The sequence below is a fragment of the Bos grunniens genome, chromosome 15, assembly GCF_055505025.1.
Source record: "Bos grunniens cultivar Pamir isolate PY7600 chromosome 15, Bosgru_T2T1.0, whole genome shotgun sequence".
In the NCBI taxonomy this organism is placed as follows: domain Eukaryota; kingdom Metazoa; phylum Chordata; class Mammalia; order Artiodactyla; family Bovidae; genus Bos; species Bos grunniens.
Genome location: NC_141179.1, coordinates 51,351,355 through 51,374,195, shown reverse-complemented (window position 1 = coordinate 51,374,195; position 22,841 = coordinate 51,351,355). Strand labels below are relative to the sequence as shown.

The 22,841-nt window shown below is 42.2% G+C and overlaps 3 pseudogenes across 5 annotated transcripts; 1 reads left to right on the top strand and 2 right to left on the bottom strand.

The window, feature by feature from the left end:
- Positions 1-3,427: 3,427 nt before the first annotated feature.
- LOC147358176 (olfactory receptor 52B4-like) lies at positions 3,428-4,693 on the top strand (annotated as a pseudogene). Its single transcript, XR_015142495.1, has 2 exons — positions 3,428-4,032; positions 4,147-4,693. The product of XR_015142495.1 is annotated as an olfactory receptor 52B4-like (transcript).
- A 9,413-nt stretch (positions 4,694-14,106) lies between these two features.
- LOC147358175 (RNA polymerase II subunit A C-terminal domain phosphatase SSU72 like protein 3 pseudogene) lies at positions 14,107-15,515 on the bottom strand (annotated as a pseudogene). Of its 2 annotated transcripts, none has more exons than XR_015141551.1 (2): positions 14,746-15,515; positions 14,107-14,667 (listed from the first exon to the last, which is right to left on the bottom strand). The product of XR_015141551.1 is annotated as an RNA polymerase II subunit A C-terminal domain phosphatase SSU72 like protein 3 pseudogene, transcript variant X2 (transcript). The 2 variants fall into 2 exon arrangements; XR_015141550.1 differs by having other exon boundaries at positions 14,107-14,645; positions 14,746-15,508.
- A 4,664-nt stretch (positions 15,516-20,179) lies between these two features.
- On the bottom strand, positions 20,180-22,054 carry LOC147358174 (RNA polymerase II subunit A C-terminal domain phosphatase SSU72 like protein 3 pseudogene; annotated as a pseudogene). Of its 2 annotated transcripts, none has more exons than XR_015141553.1 (2): positions 21,298-22,054; positions 20,180-21,219 (listed from the first exon to the last, which is right to left on the bottom strand). The product of XR_015141553.1 is annotated as an RNA polymerase II subunit A C-terminal domain phosphatase SSU72 like protein 3 pseudogene, transcript variant X2 (transcript). The 2 variants fall into 2 exon arrangements; XR_015141552.1 differs by having other exon boundaries at positions 20,180-21,197; positions 21,298-22,053.
- Positions 22,055-22,841: the final 787 nt, after the last annotated feature.

Genomic DNA, 22,841 nt, shown 5'->3' with positions numbered 1-22,841 from the left:
TATTTATCTACACACTAGGTATATATATATGTGCATTTGAGCTGGGTTACCAGCACACCACTGAACCACTGCCATACATATGAGCTGTCCCAGCAGAATGGAATCTGTTCTCTGGGAAAGGAGAGTGTAGAGAAGTGGGACGCATCATTAGCTCTCACTGTGCCAAGGATCCCTAAGACCTTCCAGAGGAGGTTCTATGTTGGCCCCAGATCCTCACTGGTGTAAATATCTGAGACATTAAAGAGGGTTATTCACAGCCACCCCGAACTGATCCTTCAGCACACCTACCTGATATTTGTCATTTGTTCGCTTTGTTAAACACTATGAGAAGCTACACTTTGCCTTGATATGCTGAGGTCTAGAACTGCACAAAGGAAAAAGACAATTCCAAGACCACAGAAACTTTAAAATCAATAGGAGAAACATGGTCAGGTAATCAAATTTTCTCCTATTCTTGAGATACGAGTTTTGATGATTAGATCCCTTGTGAAATCAGAGGAAATAAATGACATATGGGGAGAAGACTTTCACAAGCACATGGCTGACATAGTGGGCAGATGGTGAACAGTATCCTGAATGGGGTCAGCTCTCTCGGGAACACAGCAGGGAGAAGCAAGTAAATTCTCCATGATACTGATGCTCTCTGGATCCAGCCTGGGGGAACCGGCATGAGGCCGCTTTGGAGAAGTTGCTTTAGATTTGATTCAGTAAACAAATAGCTATCATGTACTCACAATGTACCCACAGACCATACCACAAACATTGAGCTCCTCAGCATCTCTCCTCTGGCTCCTAGAAGAAAAATTCCTCTTTACTCCCAAATATCCAGTGTCCATCATCATCTCTAAGCTGGTCCTCACTGGCTCCTCTTTATAATGACAACATTTATGTTGCTTCATTTTTATAACCTTTTCTTGCTACAAGCTTCTCAGCATATGGCACATATATTATCCCCCCGCCCCCAATGGCATTTTCATGTCTATTTTGGTGTCTTCCATCTCCTTCAGGAGGATGGCCTTCCTCAGGGCATGATCTATTCTCAAAATGGCTGTTTGGTCACAGACTGACCTGGCTTTGATAGCTGCCCACAGCAGGAACATCTTCACACACCTCTACTGGGTTTCTGTTCCATGATTGTATTTTTAGGACAACTTTAGTCATTACTTAGAAGGTACAGGAATAAAAATAGGAGAAGGTTTTCCCAATCTGTTAAATAAATTCAGAGGTGAGAAGTGTCAATCCTGGAAGGGCAAAGAACACTCTTTGTGACTTACTGTGTGCTGGATCTTCAGTTATGCCCTGTTAAAAATTCAGAATGGGAGAAAATAATAGCAAATGAAGCAACAGACAAACAACTAATCTCAAAAATATACAAGCAACTCCTACAGCTCAATTCCAGAAAAATAAATGACCCAATCAAAAAATGGGCCAAAGAACTAAATAGATATTTCTCTAAAGAAGACATACAGATGGCTAACAAACACATGAAAAGATGCTAAACATCACTCATTATCAGAGAAATGCAAATCAAAACCACTGAGAGGTACCATTTCACGCTAGTCAGAATGGCTGCAACCCAAAAATCTATGAGCAATAAATGCTGGAGAGGGTGTGGAGAAAAGGGAACCACTGTTGGTGGGAATGCAAACTAGTACAGCCACTATGAAGAACAGTGTGGAAATTCCTTAAAAAACTGGAAATAGAACTGCCTTATGGCCCAGCAATCCCACTGCTGGGCATACACACTGAGGAAATCAGAATTGAAAGAGACACGTGTACCCCAATGTTCATCGCAGCACTGTTTATAATAGCCAGGACATGGAAGCAACCTAGATGTCCATAAGCAGATGAATGGATAAGAAAGCTGTGGTACATATACACAATGGAGTATTACTCAGCCATTAAAAAGAATACATTTGAATCAGTTCTAATGAGATGGATGAAACTGGAGCCTATTATACAGAGTGAAGTAAGCCAGAAAGAAAAACACCAATGCAGTATATTAACGCATATATATGGAATTTAGAAACATGGTACCGATAAGCCTGTATACGAGACAGCAAAAGAGACACGGATGTGTAGAACAGTCTTTTGGACTCTGTGGGAGAGGGAGAGGGTGGGATGATTTGGAAGAATGGCATTGAAATATGTATAATATCATATATGAAATGAGCCGCCAGTCCAGGTTCGATGCACGATACTGGATGCTTGGGGCTGGTGCACTGGGACGACCCAGAGGGATGGTACAGGGAGGGAGGAGGGAGGAGGGTTCAGGATGGGGAACACATGTATACCTGTGGCAGATTCATTTTGATATATGGCAAAACCAATACAATATTGTCAAGTTAAATAAAATAAAAAATAAAATAAAATAAAATATTAAAAAACATGCAGATCTTGAAAGTTGTTGATCAATATACTTCATTATTTCATGGATTCCTGAATTTTCAACTCCCTGAGTTTTGCACCAAGCTCCTCTCTTGAGAATGCAGATGGACATGGGAATCAACTTCAGTCATAGTGAGAGAGGGCATGGAAAGCGTAAGCCCTTGAGTTTGGCCTTCATAGTATAAAAACACTCTTTTTACAAATAGCAATTTTGGATATTGATTCATGGGGGAAAGAGACCTCTGTCCACTAAACCACGTGTGTTTCTTTTAGAAACTGTAACAATTGAACCTTTCTTTCTTCCTCTCCAAGAGCTCTTAGAATTTGGGCCCACTGCTCCTCCTTCCATGTGACCTCACAACTCCTCTTTCTTATGTAGTACAATAGATAACGGGACTATATTGTGAACTCCTCAGCCTTCAGCTGGCCTGGATACATGGTGCACAAGTGTTTTAGGTCTTTACCAGAATTTTATCACTGTTGCCTAGAAAGAAATTGACAAGGGACACATTAAATATTGATGAGGTTTCAAAAACCCTTTCAAAACTCATGTTATACTATCCTACTCTTTATTCAGTAGTCAAAACAATAGGACATAGCTACCTGCTCAGGGAAAGCCTTTGTTCTGCTCCTCCCCTGATTCCCTACCCATAGTCACAAAAGTGTTTTCAAAGGTACGTTTAAAAATAACTCATTCTTAAAACCAACACAAATACAGAGTAAATTATTCTTTCCATTTTGTTTGTGTATTGGCTTAATTTTGGACAACAAGATGTTAATCATTACCATACTCATTTAATTTTCTCTACTGCTTTATGGGTCTATCTTGTTCCTGAAATTAAGGCTTCATTCAGATAGCAAGTCATACCTTACTTATCTTTATTTATATATATATCCAAAATTCCTGACATCATCAGAATGGAATGGGATGAAGTAGGAACCAAAATCAAGTGACAATACAAAAGAAAAGTTTGCATATATTTTGGGTTTTCCTCTGTCTCCATGAATAGGCATGAGATTCTGGAAGAACTTCCCAAATATGAGGACCTTAAACCACACTGGTGCTAGCCACACAGTCTTCTGCTTGCTGGGCATCCCTAGCTTTGAAGACCACTACATGTGGATTTCCATCCCCTTTGTTATTTCCTATGCCACTGCCTTGCTTGGAAACAGCCTGTTCCTCTTCATTATCCTCACCGAGCGCAGCCTTCATGAACCCATGTACTTCTTCCTCTGCATGCTGTCTGGAGCAGACCTTGTCCTCTCTGCGTGCAGAGTCCCTCAGGCCTTGGTGATCCTCTGGTTCCATGCTGGAGAGCTCTCCCTGGATCGGTGCATTTGTCAGGTGTTCTTCCTCACTTCCACTTTCATTTACAAGTCTGGGATCTTGCTGGTGATGGCATTTGACCCCTACGCTGCCATGCACTACCCTCTGTGATACACCACTGTTCTTACACATACACTGACAGGGAAAATTCATATATCCATCTTCCTAAGAAGTTATTGTACAGTTTTACTGTAGTATTTCTTCTGAAAAGACTGACTTTTTATAAAAGTAACATCCTCCCAAACACTGCTTGTAAACATTGTCCTGGCAAAAATTTCCTGTAACGATATCCAACAAAACGCTGGAGAAGGAAATGGCTATCCACTCCAGTATTCTGGCCTGGAGAATTCCATGGACTGTATAGTCCATGGGGTCGCGAAGAGTTGAACACATCTGAGTGACTTTAACATAGAACATATGGTTTGATGTTTTGTCCTAATGTCGACCTTGGTCTTAGATGTTATGCTAATCTTTGTTTCATACATGCCTATTCTCCGTGCTGTCCTCCACATCCTTTCCCAAGATGCTCCTCACAAAGCTCTCAACACGTGTGGCTCCCATATCTGTGTCATCATCCTCTTTTGTGGACCTGGGATCTTCTCAGTTCTCACTCAGTGGTTTGGATACCACATTCCATTCCATATTTACATTCTTCTGGCCAATGTCTATATTCTCATTCCACCTACATTAAATCCCATGGTTTACGGGATTAAGACCAAGCAGATTCGGGAGCTGGTAGTTCATTTACCGTTTCCAAAGCAGATATGACTATAATAATGGAAACTACCTTTGTGCTTTCCTCAATAATGCTCATCATGCTTTAGGTTAGTTTTTGTATCAAGACGTGGAAGGATACAGTGGAAATACTAATCAAATAACTCTGTGTCTTGTTGTCATAGAGCAATTTTATCAGGGATGGGTTTGTAAATGTTTCTTGCAACGTCTTTAATAACTTATTAGATATCAGTGCCTTTGGGGTCTTAGTTCACTTTCTTATACATAGAATTCGTAAATAGATTAGTTCACCTCCCTACTCCTAGGCTGGAGGTTAGAATGTAATGCCCTGGAAACAGTGACCTTTCCTGGGTAATTGTTAAACTCTTATTTACTAGGGTATTCTATGCTTTGAATGGCTACACTTGTTTTATTCCTCTCATTCAGACATTTTCCTGGCATTTGCCCCCATGTTGTAGGTTTCATCATACTTTTGCTTTTTAGACAATTATAAAATTCATATATATCTTAAAATTCATATGTATTCACCATTAACATAATGTGACCATAAATAATGAGCGTATGTATCAGTAAATCTTTATCCTTTCAAAACATTAAACATAGCAAATGTTTACTAATTCTTTCATTTTATTTATATTATCAACTGTTTGGAAGAAAGTATTCAACACAAGAGCAAATACAGTACAAACATGTAAGAGTACACTGAGCAAGCATATGTAAAAAACACACTGATATATGTAGAGGTGTAGCCACTGTGGCAGAGTCGGAAGACCCTAAGCTCACCTGCTTCCATGGGCAATCCCAAATTGCAACCATTTACAGAACAGCTATCAATGAAAATGACCCTAAGAACAGCAGAAAAGCATCTCCACAACTAAAGATGTAATGAAAGAACCACAACAAGATGCATAGTGGTGTCCTGTGTCTCCTGCATTGCAGGTGGATTCTTTACCATTGAGCAACCAGAAAAGCCCAGGAGAAGGAGAGGGTAGGACAAATTGATAGAGTAGCATTGACATATATGCACCACCATTTGTAAAATAGATAGCTAGTGGGATGCTGCTGTATAACACAGGGAGGTCAGCGTGGTGCTCTGTGATAACCTAGAGGAGTGGAACAGGGAGGAGGCAGGAGGGAGGCCTAAGAGGGAAAGGATATAGGTATAGTTATGGCTGATTCACATTGTATGATAGAAACCAATAAAACATTGTAACCAATTATCTTCCAATTAAAAAATATATATTTTAAAAAAGGTCTCTCTATTTTTCTGTATTTTCTCTCTCTTCTCCAGTTGGATAACTCTGTTGAAAGATCTAGGGTCTATTTTTGCAAGTGGGGGGCACCTTGGTCCAGGGGTAATGCATTTGTAGTTTTGTCCTATGTGGAAAGATTCCCTTTGTACAGCCTATACTATTTTTCATGACTCCCAGCAATATTTGAGAGTAACTTAGTCCTCACACGATGCCTTCAGACTATATTGTCAACCTTTCAGACATTTTCAATCAGATAGTGTTTCCAAATAAGGCTGACTATCTGCACAAATGCATACCAAGAATCCTTGCCTACCAACCCCTCCACTGTCCACACAAACCAATTTGTCCTCCATGAGGTGCAGTCTGTTCCCCACTCCCTTGTACCTGTGAACGCCTCATGTCTTTCTTTGGCCAGTGGAATAATGTGGAAGTATTATATCCTCTGCCTTGTGGATTTAGAGTGAAGTGAAGCAGGAACAATAGTCAGAGGGGGATATAAATCAAGAAACAACTGAAATGAAGGATTTTAAATAAATTAATTATGAATGAAGCTACTGACACATATATTGTTAGGCTGTTGGCTCTTGGACTATAAAGTCCAATATCATCCAGATCAAGAAATACAACTTGCTCTGACATACCCACAGCCATGTCTAAGTGCCCTGTCAAAGAGTCCCAAAGCTATCACTGGCATACTTAACATATCTAATTACATGTACATTCATGTCTTTCAACAATTTGCATTCAAATGCTGCCATTTCACCTACAACAGCCATCTGAATATTTCATTTGCCTCTGTGTCTTAACTGGAATTATATTTGTCTAGTCAAGAAAAACCACTGTATGCCCAGTAGCACATCTAATTCTTTATTTTTCCATTCCTCACACTTAGAAACATATTATTGTTAGTTATCATTAAAAATGACAAATTTCCCCTTCCTTTAGCAAAACCACCAACACCAGTGGTGTTAATACCACCTGGAAATGATTTTCTCACTGTATTTAACAACAACTATTCTAGTCCCAGCCCCCCAACTCCGGGTTTTTTTTTTTTTTTCTTAATGGAGTGCCAGAAGTTCCACAGAGAATGTACCAGCACTCTGGTCCAAACTGTGGCTGGTTTTCATGGATCTGAAGCTTAAAAGACCTTGCCACTGTGAGGAGCATCCTTAGAGGCTGGTAAAAGAACCATCCATTGACAAAGATCAGGACTCAGCATCCTGGGACTGCAATCACCTTGAGGAAGTCTGGAAAATACCTTTGGAATGCTGCCGGCAGTTCATGAGTGCGTGCATGCTACGTCACTTCAGTCACGTTTGACTCTGTGGGACATCATGAACTGTAGCTTGCCAGGCTCCTCTATCCATGGGATTCTCCAGGCAAGAACAGTGCAGTGGGTTGCTATGCCCTTATCCAGCCAGAAGTTCATAGTCCTGGCCAAATTCTGTAGGTAACATCCACCGCTCCACATAAATGATCTCTGAGTTCCCATCACCCTCTCTAATCTGTCGCCAACTCTCCACACAAGGAAGCCCCAGGTGCTGCAGGTTTCAGGAGGAAACATGAGCCCAGGCAGCCTCCCAGCAAATTTTACTCACCTTCTGTTCTCATTCACAGAAACTCCAGCAACCAAAAGTTCACCCACTCAGTGCTCACAGTGTTCAGGGTTTTGACAACTTCCTCATCTGCATTTTTCTAACTCTACAAGAGACACCAGCTTCTATAGTTCCACAAGAAATCTACCACTAGATCAAAATGTGAAACACTAAATTCACCAACCTTAAAGTTCTAACTCCCCAAACATTTTTATATTTTTATGACCTTTATGGTGACTTAGACAAATCACATTCCACAATCTACTTTATTTCCCATCCCATTTGTTTTAATTTATTCACAGACACATTGTATGTTTTTAAGTAAATTTAAAAAAATATTTTTTGGTCTATAGTTGATTTAGAATGTTATTTTGGTTTCTACTGTTCAAGAAAGTGAATCAGATATACACACACTCATACATATCCCCTCTTTTCAACCTTTTTTTATCCATATGTATCTATATAGGTCACGACAGAGTGGAGGAGTTCCTTGTGCTATAGACAAGGTCCTTGAGCACGTGCATGCTCCGTTGCTCAGTCATATTGGACTCTTTGCAACCCCATGGACTGTAGCCCACTAGGCTCCTCTGTCCAAGGGATTTTCCAGGCAAGAATACTGGAATGGGTTGCCATGCCCGCTTCCAGGGATCTTCCCGAGCCAAGGATCAAACCTGAATCTCTTATGTTTCCTGCATTGGCAACTGGGTTCTTTACCACTAGCACCACCTGGGAAGCCCAGAAAAGGTCCTTATTGGTTTTCTATTTTATATACACTTTATATTTTGTAATTAATCACTGTTATCTCTCCATTGCAGTACCTGCAGCATTTTACTCGTCTGTCATTTTTGACATCCCTTGCCCAAACAGATAGGAACTCAACTAGCATGAAGAAAGAACTTCTTAGGAAACAAAGCTTTTTTTCCATGGAATTCACATGGATTGAACAATAAGAAACCAGAGGGCTCACTTTGTAAGATCCCTGCACTATCACAAACAAGATGACACTTTTTCTATAATTCAGAGGTTTTCAATTTACTTTACCTAATGTCATGAGCTATTTAATTGAAAAAATCATGCCAGGATTTTAGTAAATGCCGCCCATAATCTACGCTGTTTCTCTTAAGATTGGCACTAGTAAAATACATACAATCTAAATATAAATATATTTCTAAGTAAAAACAATTCACCAGAATGACATCTCAATAAAAATTTATATAGTTATATAAAACTACAAAAGAGCAAAAAGGATATTGTTTTAAAATGATGAAATAAACAAGTTTCTTTCCTGATTATACTGAACAAAACACGTCCACCATTCCATTATAAGCCTTCATTAGTTGATCTGAAAAGCAGAGTCATTCAGGTTCACTTCCTTGCAGAGCCATGTGAGCACTGAACTGTTCCCTCCAAGTCAAGTCCCCACACCATCATCCCTCACATTGGAAGGTTTTTGATGGCTCCCAGTGACTCAAGTTCTATTATCCATATAATGCTTTTCCCCTGCATTTCCATGCTTGGGTGGGGTGCACCTGAAAAACAATCATAAGGATGGCTTTTAGCGAAAAGGGCTATGAGATCCTTGCAGAGCAAATACCGCCTAGCCCAATGTCCAGGCACAGGTTCTTACTGACTAAGAAGCTGAAGCCAGATAAGATCTTCAGTAGAAGCAGACCGTGTGCAGAAAGCTCTTGCCTGTTTTCCACTGGGCTGCCAGGAGCACCTCAACCAGAGGGTCTTCCAGGTGGTCTACCTGCTGGAGGCATTCGCAGAGCTAACAGATGATAAGACCCAAGGATGGCATCCTCGGGGCCATTGTCCACATGTCAATGAGAGCGTTCCTATTCTCTTGACAATTCTTTATGTGAAGTCACTAGAACAGGTCCCATTCATAGCAAACCCAACCAGCACAAAGATCACTCATACAATACCAAAGATATTCAGTGTTGTTACATTTGCCCAACTGCTTTTGTCTACACCCTCCCCCAAGACAGCAACTTCCCAAGATCTATCCAGATCTCTGCAGTACATCTAAATCTGAAGCAGGACACTCATCAACTTTCAACTGTCAACCCTCAAATCTTTGTTATTTTTGCAGCTCCAAGGACTCTTAGACAAGCCATGTCCCACCATCCATTTCATCCAGTCCCATTCCCTTTAACTTTTCCATGGACACTTTCTATGTTGAGTTTCATCACTGGAGTCACTCCTTCAAAACACCAGCCGCACTTTTACATGCTTTATCATATTTGTCTCCTCCACACCTCTACAGACAGGAAACCAACCAAAAATATTTTCTCAATTCCTTCCAGTGAATGTTCTGACAAAAGTAAGATCTCCTGGACAGATCATTTCTCTCTCTTATAAAGGGTCCCCAACATTCCCTATTTCCATTTTGTGTTCCCATCATTGGAGATGATCATCTCAACACACTATTGGATCCCTTTCCCATTCCTGCCCTGACTGCCTCAACATTAGATGAAAGACTGACCTTGAAGCTCATTGAATCTACCCAGAAAGAAACCCTCACCTCCCTACCGCCAACACTGCCCCATGTAGATAACTGCACCCAGTCACCAGTGTGGAAAGACAGAAAATTGACATTGCACAAGTGGTGCTGGGAAAGCTGGTCAACCACTTGTAAAAGAATGAAACTAGAACACTTTCTAACACCATACACAAAAATAAACTCAAAATGGATTATAGATCTCAATGTAAGACCAGAAACTATAAAACTCCTAGAGGAGAACATAGGCAAAACACTCTCCGACATACATCACAGCAGGATCCTCTATGACCCACCTCCCAGAATATTGGAAATAAAAGCAAAAATAAACAAATGGGACCTAATTAAACTTAAAAGCTTCTGCACAACAAAGGAAACTATTAGCAAAGTGAAAAGGCAGCCTTCAGAATGGGAGAAAATAATAACAAATGAAGCAACTGACAAACAACTAATCTCAAAAATATATAAGCAACTCTTACAGCTCAACTCCAGAAAAATAAATGACCCAATCAAAAAATGGGCCAAAGAACTAAATAGACATTTCTCCAAAGAAGACATACAGATGGCTAACAAACACATGAAAAGATGCTCAACATCACTCATTATCAGAGAAATGCAAATCAAAACCACTATGAGGTACCATTTCACGCCAGTCAGAATGGCTGCTATCCAAAAGTCTACAAGCAATAGATGCTGGAGAGGGTGTGGAGAAAAGGGAACTCTCTTACACTGTTGGTGGGAATGCAAACTAGTACAGCCACTATGGAGAACAGTGTGGAGATTCCTTAAAAAACTGGAAATAGAACTGCCTTATGATCCAGCAGTCCCACTGCTGGGCATACACACTGAGGAAACCAGAAGGGAAAGAGACACGTGTACCCTAATGTTCATCGCAGCACTGTTTATAATAGCCAGGACATGGAAGCAACCTAGATGTCCATCAGCAGATGAATGGATAAGAAAGCAGTGGTACATATACACAATGGAGTATTACTCAGCCATTAAAAAGAATACATTTGAATCAGTTCTAATGAGATGGATGAAACTGGAACCTATTATACAGAGTGAAGTAAGCCAGAAAGAAAAACACCAATACAGTATATTAACGCATATATATGGAATTTAGAAAGATGGTAACAATAACCCTGTGTACGAGACAGCAAAAGAGACACCGATGTATAGATCAGTCTTATGGACTCTGTGGGAGAGGGAGAGGGTGGGGAGATTTGGGAGAATAGCATTGAAACATGTATAATATCATGTATGAAACGAGTCGCCAGTCCAGGTTCGATGCACGGTACTGGATGCTTGGGGCTGGTGCACTGGGAGGACCCAGAGGGAGGGTAGGGGAGGGAGGAGGGAGGAGGGTTCAGGATGGGGAGCGCGGGTATACCTGTGGCGGATTCATTTCGATATTTGGCAAAACTAATACAATATTGTAAAGTTTAAAAATAAAATAAAATTAAAATAAATAAATAAATAGTAACTCCATGTCCGATACATGGTTTGCAAATATTTTCTTCCATTGTGTAGTTTGCCTCTTCCTGTTGACTGTAGCTTTTGCTGTGCAAAAGTCTGATACAGTCCTACTTGGTTATTTTTTGCTAGTGCTTGAAAGTTATATCCAAAAACCCGTTGCCAAAACCAATGCCAAGATTTATTTTCCCTGTGTTTTCTGTGTGTTTTTAATTCATTTTGAGTTAAATTTAGGAGTGGTATATGTCCAATTTCATTCCTTTGTATGTGACTATCATGCATATTCTGGTGTGTTGGATGGAATGTTTTGTGTATGTTTGTAAGGTCCATTGGTCTACAGTATTATTCAGGTTCACTCTTTCCTTATTAATTTTTTGTCTGAATGAGCTATCCAATATTGAAATGGGATATTGCAGTTGCATACTATTATTTTGTTGCTCTCTATAAAAAAAAAAAAAGGAAAATTGACATTGCTTCTAAATTCTTCCCTCTCTCTCTCCTCTTCAGCATGTTCCGAACTTTCAACTCCACCATCTTGCTATGATCCCACAGCTTCTTCCCCTGTCCAGAGCATCCACCTTACTGCTCAATCCACACTCCTCCTCGGGAAATCCTCTACTACCTTATCCCATGCCTCCAGATACACCCTTGCACATCCTGCCTTTGGTCTGTAAATAAAGTCCACATCAATCTTCTGACATAGCAAGATACCTCATTCAACCAGGCCAACTCCCTTTTCCTTTATTTTTTCCTGTAAGTTACACAAGCCTAGGTGTGACTGCTGGTCAGACCTAAGATGATTCAATTCCCTATAGATAGAATCCACATTTTAGTTAAGTTCAGTTCAGTCACTCAGTCGTGTCTGACCCTTTGCGACCCCATGAATCGTAGCACGCCAGGCTTCCCTGTCCATCACCAACTCCCGGAGTTCACTCAGACTCATGTCCATCGAGTCAGTGATGCCATCCAGCCATCTCATCCTCTGTCGTCCCCTTCTCCTCCTTCCCCCAATCCCTCCTAGCATCAGAGTCTTTTCCAATGAGTCAACTCTTCCCAAGAGGTGGCCAAAGTACTGGAGTTTCAGCTTTAGTATCATTCCTTCCAAAGAAATCCCAGGGCTGATCTTCAGAATGGGCTGGTTGGATCTCCTTGCAGTCCAAGGGACTCTCAAGAGTCTTCTCCAACACCACAGTTCAAAAGCAAGTTTTCGGCTCTCAGCCTTCTTCACAGTCCAATTCTCACATCCATACATGACCACTGGAAAAACCATAGCCTTGACTAGACCGACCTTTGTTGGCAAAGTAATGTCTCTGCTTTTCAATATGCTATCTAGGTTGGTCATAACTTTCCTTCCAAGGAGTAAGTGTCTTTTGATTTCATGGCTGCAATCACCATCTACAGTGATTTTGGAGCCCCCCCAAATAAAGTCTGACACTGTTTATTCTGTTTCGCCATCTGTTTCCCATAAAGTGATGGGACCAGATGCCATGATCTTCGTTTTCTGAATGTTGAGCTTTAAGCCAACTTTTTCACTTTCTACTTTCACTTTAATCAAGAGGCTTTTTAGTTCCTCTTCACTTTCTGCCATAAGGGTGGTGTCATCTGCATATCTGAGGTTATTGATATTTCTCCCGGCAATCTTGATTCCAGCTTGTGCTTCTTTCAGCCCAGAGTTTCTCATGATGTACTCTGCATAGAAGTTACTAAGCAGGGTGATAATATACAGCCTTGACATACTCCTTTTCCTATTTGGAACCAGTCTGTTGTTTCATGTCCAGTTCTAACTGTTGCTTCCTGACCTGCATATTGGTTTCTCAAGAGGCAGGTCAGGTGGTCTGGTATTCCCATCTCTTTCAGAATTTTCCACAGTTTATTGTGATGCATACAGTCAAAGGCTTTGGCATAGTCAATTAAGCAGAAATAGATGCTTTTCTGGAACTCTCTTGCTTTTTCCATGATCCAGCAGATGTTTGCAATTTGATCTCTGGTTCCTTTGCCTCTTCTAAAACCAGCTTGAACATTTGGAAGTTCACAGTTTACGTATTGCTGAAGCCTGGCTTGGAGTATTTTGAGCATCACTTTAGCAGCATGTGAGAATCCACATTTAGAGGAGTTCAATGATGCTAAAGCTGAAACTCCAGTACTTTGGCCACCTCATGTGAAGAGTTGACTCATTGGAAAAGACTCTGATGCTAGGAGGGATTGGGGGCAGGAGGAGAAGGGGACAACAGAGGATGAGATGGCTGGATGGCATCACTGACTTGATGGACGTGAGTCTGAGTGAACTCCGGGAGTTGGTGATGGACAGGGAAGCCTGGCGTGCTGCGATTCATGGGGTCGAAAAGAGTCAGACAGGACTGAGTGACTGATCTGATCTAATCTGATCTGAATACTCCTCTACTGAACCTCAATGAATTTTTTTAAAAAAAATTTTATTTTACTTTTAAACTTTACATAATTGTATTAGTTTTGCCAAATATCAAAATGAATCCGCCACAGGTATACATGTGTTCCCCATCCTGAACCCTCCTCCCTCCTCCCTCCCCATACCATCCCTCTGGGTCGTCCCAGTGCACTAGCCCCAAGCATCCAGTATCGTGCATCGAACCTGGACTGGTATCTAGTTTCATACATGATATTTTACATGTTTCAATGCCATTCTCCCAAATCTTCTCACCCTCTCAATGAACTTTTTATGCATGAAGAAAATCCACTTGAGGTAAGAACGATTTACCTTGTGGAATTTATTCAGCTTGAACAGTAATAAACCAAGGTGTTCCTGTTGTAAGATCCAACCCCTACCAAAAATTAGGAGATCCATTTTCTATAAACTAGAAGCTTTTATTTCATTTCATGAATATTGAATTGAACAGATCATGCTCACATTTAGCAATCAATGCCTACTATTATTAAACCTGAGTTTCTATGAAAGTAGCAGTTGCCAAAATACATACAGTCGAAAAATAGATTTCTAAAGTTCAAACATTAAATATAATCATATCTCACTAAAAAGAAAAATTCATTTATACTGATGCACAATACCAAAACGACAAAAGGAAATTGTATTAAAATGATGAAGTAAAAAGGAATGATGGAATGGAAATGGTGTGGGGTTTGTTTGTTCTTCTTCCCTGAATGTCCTTCAGCACATCACTGGTCCATTGTAAACCTTGGTCTCTTGATGTGGATAATGGAGTCCTCTAGGTTAACTTCCTCGCAGAGCCCTGTGAGCCTGAAGTGTTCCTTCCAGGTCAAGAATCCATACCATCAACCTCCACCGTGGAAGGGTTTGGATGCCTCCAGGGCGTTCATGTTATTTTGGCAGAAATAGATTTCCTTCTCCACTTCCTTCCCAGGCTGGAGTGTACCTGGAAAAAGTCATGTAGATGGCTTTTAGCAGAAAGGCCTTGGAAGCCGCTTCTGACAGAAAATAACCACCTAGCCCAATGTCCAGACACAAGTACTTACCAAGAGGAGCTGCAAGCAGACAAGATCCTCAGTAGAAGCAGACCGTGTGCAGAAAGCTCTTGCCAGTTTTGCGCTCGGCTGCCAGGAGCACCTGGACCAGAGAGTCCTCCAGGTTGTCTGCCTGCTGGAGGCGTTCACAGAGCTCACAGATGATGAAAGACCCAAGCGTGGCGTCCTCCAAGTTGTCGGCCATGTCCACGTTGATCACGTGCACAGGCTGGAAGGTCTCCTGCTCTCGGACCCACAGCTCCTCCACCACCTTGTTGTAGACGCTCTCCGCACAGGTGAAGATGACGTCAAAGTGATCTCGGCACTCTTGAAATCTTTCCGGGCGAGGCTTGATTCTCTCGTTTCTTCCCAGGATGTGTAAGATGCCGTTGCTATTATAGCGTTGTCGGTCTTTGCGCACAAGGTCCTTGCGCATCTCCTCATAGGTGGTGGAGAAATTGTAAACCACGGGGAGGTTGCGTGCCCTTCCTGGGAGCCTGACTCGAGACCCAGCTCCGAAGGACCTGACTCGGAATCCTTTCCTCCTGAGGATGCGGTGGGCCTCCATGCTCCTGTTCATGTTGCTCATGCAGACCACAGCCACACTGAGCGGATACGAGGGCATGGTGGCGGCCACTTGGGACTCTAGCCAGACGCCTGGACTTCAGGGGCTGAGGGAACTCTGAAGGCCAGGGGATGACCGACTGGGTCCAGCTCTTCCAAGGAGTGTTAGAGTCAAAGAAGAAAGAGGGCGTTTATATGGAGGCACTTGTCCTCAGTGGGAGGAGAAATCTTGATTGATGATTGGCTTAACTCTTGACTGATTGGATTTGAATGGTGGGCTGGGAGCAGAGAACCCAGTGCTGTTTTCTGAACAATCCCAGTGATGCAATCACCCAACCTCAATGCCACTATGTGCCCACCTAACCCCCACCCCCCTCCTGAGCATTTTGCCATCTCCAGTTAACCCTATCTGTGCCTGTGTGTATGGGGCTAGAATTGGTATCAGGCAAAACAACTAGACACTCACTGGCTTCTCACCAGCCTTCCAAAGAGCTGAAGACATGCATGTGGAAAAGGTCTTTGAGATTCCTGAGCCTTCTAATACAATGATGCAAAGAATGACAAAGAATGACAGGGGTTGTTCCCCGGATTTTCATTTTAGAGTTCATACTTCAGCAGAGCAGTTGTGAACTGTGAACTTCCAGATGTTCAAGCCGGTTTTAGAAAAGGCAGAGGAACCAGAAATCAAATTGCCAACATCTGCTGGATCATAGAAAAAGCAAGAGAGTTCCAGAAAAACATATACTTCTGCTTTATTGACTATGCCAAAGCCTTTGATGGACATAAGTTTGAGTGAACTCTGGGAAATGGTGATGGACAGGGAGGACTGGGGTGCTGTAATTCATGGGGTCGCAAAGAGTCGGACATGACTGAGTGACTGAACTGAACTGAGAGCAGTGTGCTAAATCCTAGGAAGGCATTCATGGGTCTTCTTATCAGTCAAGAAAAGCAGGCACCAGTGTCAAAAGCAACCTCTGGAAAATATGACTGCCATTTGATAGGGTTTCACAAGTTGGAAGAACACCACATTTTTTTTCCTTTCTCTTTTCTTCAATTCTTCAGAATTCTGGAGTGAACTGAACAGATCCTCCTCCCTTATCGTGTCTCCAAAAGCAGCTCAGTCTGAACACTCCATACTCAAAATAGAAGCCTTTTCATTGCTTTTTTCCATTTGCATAGCTGGTGAAACAACCGTACAGATATTAAACTTGAGGTTGGGACACTGACCACTAAGGAGACTTAATGCTGTCTTCCTAGAGCCACAGACTGAGTGTTCAGTCCATTGCAGTGATTCTCCGAGTGCAAAGAGTCCTATGTCAGTAAACAGCCCAAGTCTACTCAAAGTGTGACCCCCAGAGCATCAGCATGAACTGAAGGGGAGCTTGTTTAACCTGGGAATTGGACTCCCAGACCACTGAATTGGATTGCAGGGATGTGCACTAAAGATTGGGAGCAAGTTGATTAGTAACAGAGATTTCAGAAACTTGACTGAACCTCGGAAGTCCCTGAGAAGCACTGCCTCTAGATGGGAGGTTGAATATTCTGAAGAGAAAAGCCAGATTAGAGAAAAGGCCAGGCACACCTGAAAAGGTAGTCAGCTCTCAAATATGATGTGAAAATGTTTTTTAACAGTCACTGCCTGAGACCTGAGAGAGAGAGAGAGAGAGAGAGAGAGAGAAAGAGAGAAGAAAGATCTCTGAGCCCAAACTACAATCATGATACTACAGGAGGAAGTTATTTCATCATGGTCCTTTCTCTTCATAGGATGGCTCTAGGGTCACACAGTGGGGGAAACCCTCTACTTCTGATCTGCTTTGTGTGCTCCTGAATTTCTCTCTGAGACTCAGGGTGGGGATGGGGGGTTCTTGTTCAGCATGCCAGCACTGTGGCAGCCAACAGTTGAGCTCTTAGTGCTAGAGCAGTGCTCTGTCTGCAGTGCTGGTAGAGGAGACCTTACAGGGCAGGGTTTCCTTCACTTTCTGCCAAATCTGAGCCCTATTTAACTGGACACCATCCCTGTTTTTCACCTTGAGATAACCTTGAATACGTTTTCATTTATATGAAGATTGATTTCCTTTAGAGTCAGTTCTCTTTTGAATGATGTCAACATCTTTTTTAATGATTACTACCTCTTTTCTTTCTTTTTTTTAAAAAATCAATCCTGTAGACAAAATCTCTTCTCCTCAAAGTTATCGTCTGACTTTCTGGACTTACCACTCTGAGGAAGCCCATATTCTGTCAATTCTGGATGTAAAATCAATAGATACAGGTCAAATACTTAACAAACCCTACAAGTGCACACATCACCCATTCAACACCAACAATATTTGGTATTATCACTTCTTCCCCAACTACCTTTTTCTGCACACTCCCTGCGAGGGCAGCTTCCATACTTCCACCCAGATCTCTGCCACTACATCAAAATCCAAAGCAGGATATTCACCAACCTTCAACCACCCACCTTCCAATCTTTTGTTTCTCTTTTTCAACTCTAATAGCTCTTAGACAAACTATGCTTCAGCATCCATTTCATCCAGTTCTGTTCCCCTTATTTTTCCATGGATACTTACTATACTATGTTAAGAGGCATTACTGTAGTCACTTCTGTGTAACATCTACAGTTTTTGAACCAGTTGCACTCTCTCATATTTGACTCCTGCATATCCCCACAGACAGGAATTCAACCAACAGCTTTTTCTGCATGTGGATTTTCTGGCAAAATAAGTTCACCTGGAAAAATCATTTCTCTTTCTTTCAAAGGGCTCCTAAATCTCCCTACTTCAATTTTGTGGTCCCATCATTGGAAAAGATCATCTCAGCTGACTCCTACTCCTTCTCCATTCCTGACCGTGACTGTCCACCCTCAGATGAGAGACTGATCTTGAATACCACTGACTCTACCAGGAAAGAAAACCGTCATCTCCCTACCACTGCCCTCTTCAGATATAGACGCATCTTCTCACATGTGGGGAAAGACAGAAATTGAGAGTGCTTCTATATCCATCCCTCTCTCTTCTCTTCATCAAGTCTTTTCTTTTCAACTCCAGCACCTGCCTCTGCTCCCACAGCTTCTCCCCCTATGCAGAGCCACCTCCCTACTCCTCAGTGCACTCCTGTCCTCAGAATGTCCTGTACTCCCTGATTCCTCCAGACCCATGGAACTCCATGCCACCTACACAGATAAAAAAGTCCACACTTACTTTCTGATAGTGAGTAAACTACTTCACCATACCAGCTACCTCTCCTTTGTTTTCTCCTGGAAGTCACATAGGACTTGGTGGCACAGCTGGTCAGAACCAAGAATGTTTCACTGCCGAGCAATGCAGATCCATTTTCGGAGGAGCACAAAACAAAAAAACAACGAATGTTTGAAGTGAGAAGTAAATTCTCAAGAGAAAAGAATGCTTTTCTACATGGGATTTATAGGCTTTGAAAAAAAGGAGATCAAGATACCCAGTTGGTAAGATCCATCCCCTACCACAAATGAGAAGACACCTTTTCTTAAATTAAAGAGTTTTATTTTGATTTATTTCATTTTGTTTATTTAAATGAGCTACATAGTTCAACAGATAGGGCTTCGATTTTAGTAATAAATGCAACCACGGGTTACAGCGATTTCTAATTTTCTTTCATAAATAAGCTATTTGATTAAACAAATCATGCTTGGATTTTCCCCTAAAAAAGCCACACATGATCTACCCTGAGTTTCTAATAAAGTAGGCATTCATCAAAGACAAACACTCTAAAAGCAAAAATATTTCCAATTCAATATAATTTCCATTCAATGTATTCCCATCCCACTTAAGAAAAAACAACCCGTCGTATCGACACCATGCCAAAAGGACAAAAGGAAATCAGTATCCATATAGATCAATAAAATAGAAACTGTTCCTTTTTCTCAGAATATCCTTCAATGCATTGCTTGTCCTGGGCTCTGTGATCAGCTTTGATTGTCCATCCAGAAGAGAGTCCTCGAGATTAACCTCCTTGCAGAACCCTGTGAACACTGAGTCCTTCCTTCCAGGTCCAGTTCCACACCATCGTTCCCCACATTGGAAGGGTTGGCATGTCATGTTGGCATGAGAGGGTTCCTATTCTCTTGACAATTCTTTATGTGAAGTCACTAGAACAGGTCCCATTCATAGCAAACCCAACCAGCACAAAGATCACTCATTCAATATCAAAGATATTCAGTGTTGTTACATTTGTCCAACTGCTTTTGTCTACACCTTCCCCCAAGACAGCAACTTCCCAAGATCCATCCAGATCTCTGCAGTACATCTAAACCTGAAGCAGGACACTCATCAACCTTCAACTGTCAACCCTCAAATCTTTGTTATTTTTGCAGCTCTAAGGACTCTTAGACAAACCATGTCCCACCATCCATTTCATCCAGTCCCATTCCCTTTAACTTTTCCATGGACACTTTCTATGTTGAGTTTCCTCACTGGAGTCAGTCCTTCGGAACACCAGCCGCACTTTTACATGCTTTATCATATTTGCCTCCTCCATACCCCTACAGACAGGAAATCAACCAAAAATATTTTCTTAATTCCTTCCAGTGAATGTTCTGACAAAAGTAAGATCTCCTGGACAGATCATTTCTCTCTCTTATAAAGGGTCCCCAACATTCCCTATTTGCATTTTGTGTTCCCATCATTGGAGATGATCATCTCAACACACTATTGGATCCCTTTCCCATTTCTGCCCTGACTGCCTCAACATCAGATGAAAGACTGACCTTGAAGCTCATTGAATCTACCCAGAAAGAAACCCTCACCTCCCTACTGCCAGCACTGCCCCATGTGGATAAGTACACCCTGTCACCAGTGTGGAAAGACAGAAAACTGACATTGCTTCTAAATTCTTCCCTCTCTCTCTCTCCTCTTCAGCATGTTCCATCCTTCAACTCCACCATCTTCCTATGATCCCACAGCTTGTCCCCCTGTCCAGAGCATCCACTTTACTGCTCAATCCACACTCCTCGGGAAATCCTCTACTAGCTCATCCCTTGCCTCCAGGTACACCCTTGCTCCATCCTACCTTTGCTCTGTAAATAAAGTCCACATCAATCTTCTGACATAGCAAGATACCTCATTCAACCAGGCCAACTCCCCCTTCCTTTAATTTCTGCTGTAAGTTACACATGCCTAGGTGTCATTGCTGGTCAGACCCAAGATGATTCACTTCCCTACACATAGAATCCACGTTTAGAGGAGTTCAATAATCAATGAAACTTTTATGCATGAAGATAATCCGCTTGAGGAAAGAGTGCTTTACTCTGTGGAATTCATTCAGCTTCAACAGTAAGAAACCAAGGTGTTCCTTTTGCAAGATCCAACCCCTACCAAAAATTAGGAGATCCATTTTCTATAAACTAGAAGCTTTTATTTCATTTCATTAATATTGAATTGAACAGATTGTGCTCACATTTTAGCAATCAATGCCTGAGTTTCTATGAAACGTGCATTTACCAAAATATATACAATCTAAAATTAGATTTTTAAAGTTCAAACATTAAATATAATCATATCTCACTAAAAAGAAAAATTCATTTATACTGATGCATGATACCAAAACGACAAAAGGAAACTGTATTAAAATGATGAAGTAAAAACAAATGATGGAATGGAAATGGTGTTGGATTTGTTTGTTCTTCTTCCCTGAATGTCCTTCAACACATCACTGGTCCATTGTAAATCTTGGTCTCTTGATGTGGATAATGGAGTCCTCTAGGTTAACTTCCTCGCAGAGCCCTGTGAGACCTGAAGTGTTCCTTCCAGGTCAAGAATCCATACCATCGTCCCCCACCATGGAAAGGTTTGATGCCTCCAGGGTGTTCATGTTATTTTGGCAGAAAAAGATTTCCTTCTCCACTTCCTTCCCAGGCTGGAGTGTACCTGGAAAAAGTCATGTAGATGGCTTTTAGCAGAAAGGCCTTGGAAGCCGCTTCTGACAGAAAATAACCACCTAGTCCAATGTCCAGACACAAGTGCTTACCAAGAGGAGCTGCAAGCAGACAAGATCCTCAGTAGAAGCAGACCGTGTGCAGAAAGCTCTTGCCAGTTTTGCGCTGGGCTGCCAGGAGCACCTGGACCAGAGAGTCCTCCAGGTTGTCTGCCTGCTGGAGGCGTTCGCAGAGCTCACAGATGATGAAAGACCCAAGCGTGGCGTCCTCCGCGTTGTCAGCCATGTCCACGTTGATCACGTGCACAGGCTGGAAGGTCTCCTGCTCTCGGACCCACAGCTCCTCCACCACCCTGTCGTAGACACTCTCCGCACAGGTGAAGATGACGTCAAAGCGATCTCGGCACTCTTGAAATCTTTCCGGGCGAGGCTTGATTCTCTCGTTTCTTCCCAAGATGTGTAAGATGCCGTTGCTATTATAGCGTTGTCGGTCTTTGCGCACAAGGTCCTTGCGCATCTCCTCATAGGTGGTGGAGAAATTGTAAACCACGGGGAGGTTGCGTGCCCTTCCTGGGAGCCTGACTCGAGACCCAGCTCCGAAGGACCTGACTCGGAATCCTTTCCTCCTGAGGATGCAGTGGGCCTCCATGCTCCTGTTCATGTTGCTCATGCAGACCACAGCCACACTGAGCGGATACGAGGGCATGGTGGCGGCCACTTGGGACTCCAGCCAGATGCCTGGACTTCAGGGGCTGAGGGAACTCTGAAGGCCAGGGGATGACCGACTGGGTCCAGCTCTTCCAAGGAGTGTTAGAGTCAAAGAAGAAAGAGGGCGTTTATATGGAGGCACTTGTCCTCAGTGGGAGGAGAAATCTTGATTGATGATTGGCTTAACTCTTGACTGATTGGATTTGAACGGTCGGCTGGGAGCAGAGAACCCAGTGCTGTTTTCAGAATAATCCCAGTGATGCAATCACCCAACCTCAGTGGGTGCCCACACAACCCCCACCCCTTCCTGAGCATTTTGCCATCTCCAGTTAACTCCATCTGTGCCTGTGTGTATGGGGCTAGAATTGGTATCAGGCCAAACAACTAGACTACTCACTGGCTTCTCACCAGCCTTCCAAAGAGCTGAAGACATGCATGTGGAAAAGGTCTTTGAAATTCCTGAGCCTCCTAATCCAATGATGCAAAGAATCACAGTGGTTGTTCCCCAGATTTTCATGTTAGAGTTGATACTCCAGTAGAGCAGTTGTGCTAAATCCTAGGAAGACATTCATGGTTCTTTCTATCAGTCAAAAAAGCATGCACCGATGTCAGTAGCAACCTCTGGAAAATATTACTGCCATTTGATAGGGTTTCACAAGTTGCAAGAACACCGCATTTTCTCCTTTCTCTTTTCTTCAATTCATCAGAATTCTGGAGCGAACCGACCTGATCCTCCTCCCTTATCTTGTCTCTAAAAGCAGCTCAGTCTGAACACTCCATACTCAAAATAGGAGCCTTTTCATTGCTTTTCTCCATTTGCATAGCTGATGAAGCAACTGTACAGATATTAAACTTGGGGTCGGGACATTGACCACTAAGGAGACTTAATGCTGTCACTTCAAAATGGCGAGGGCAGAGATCTCTTCATA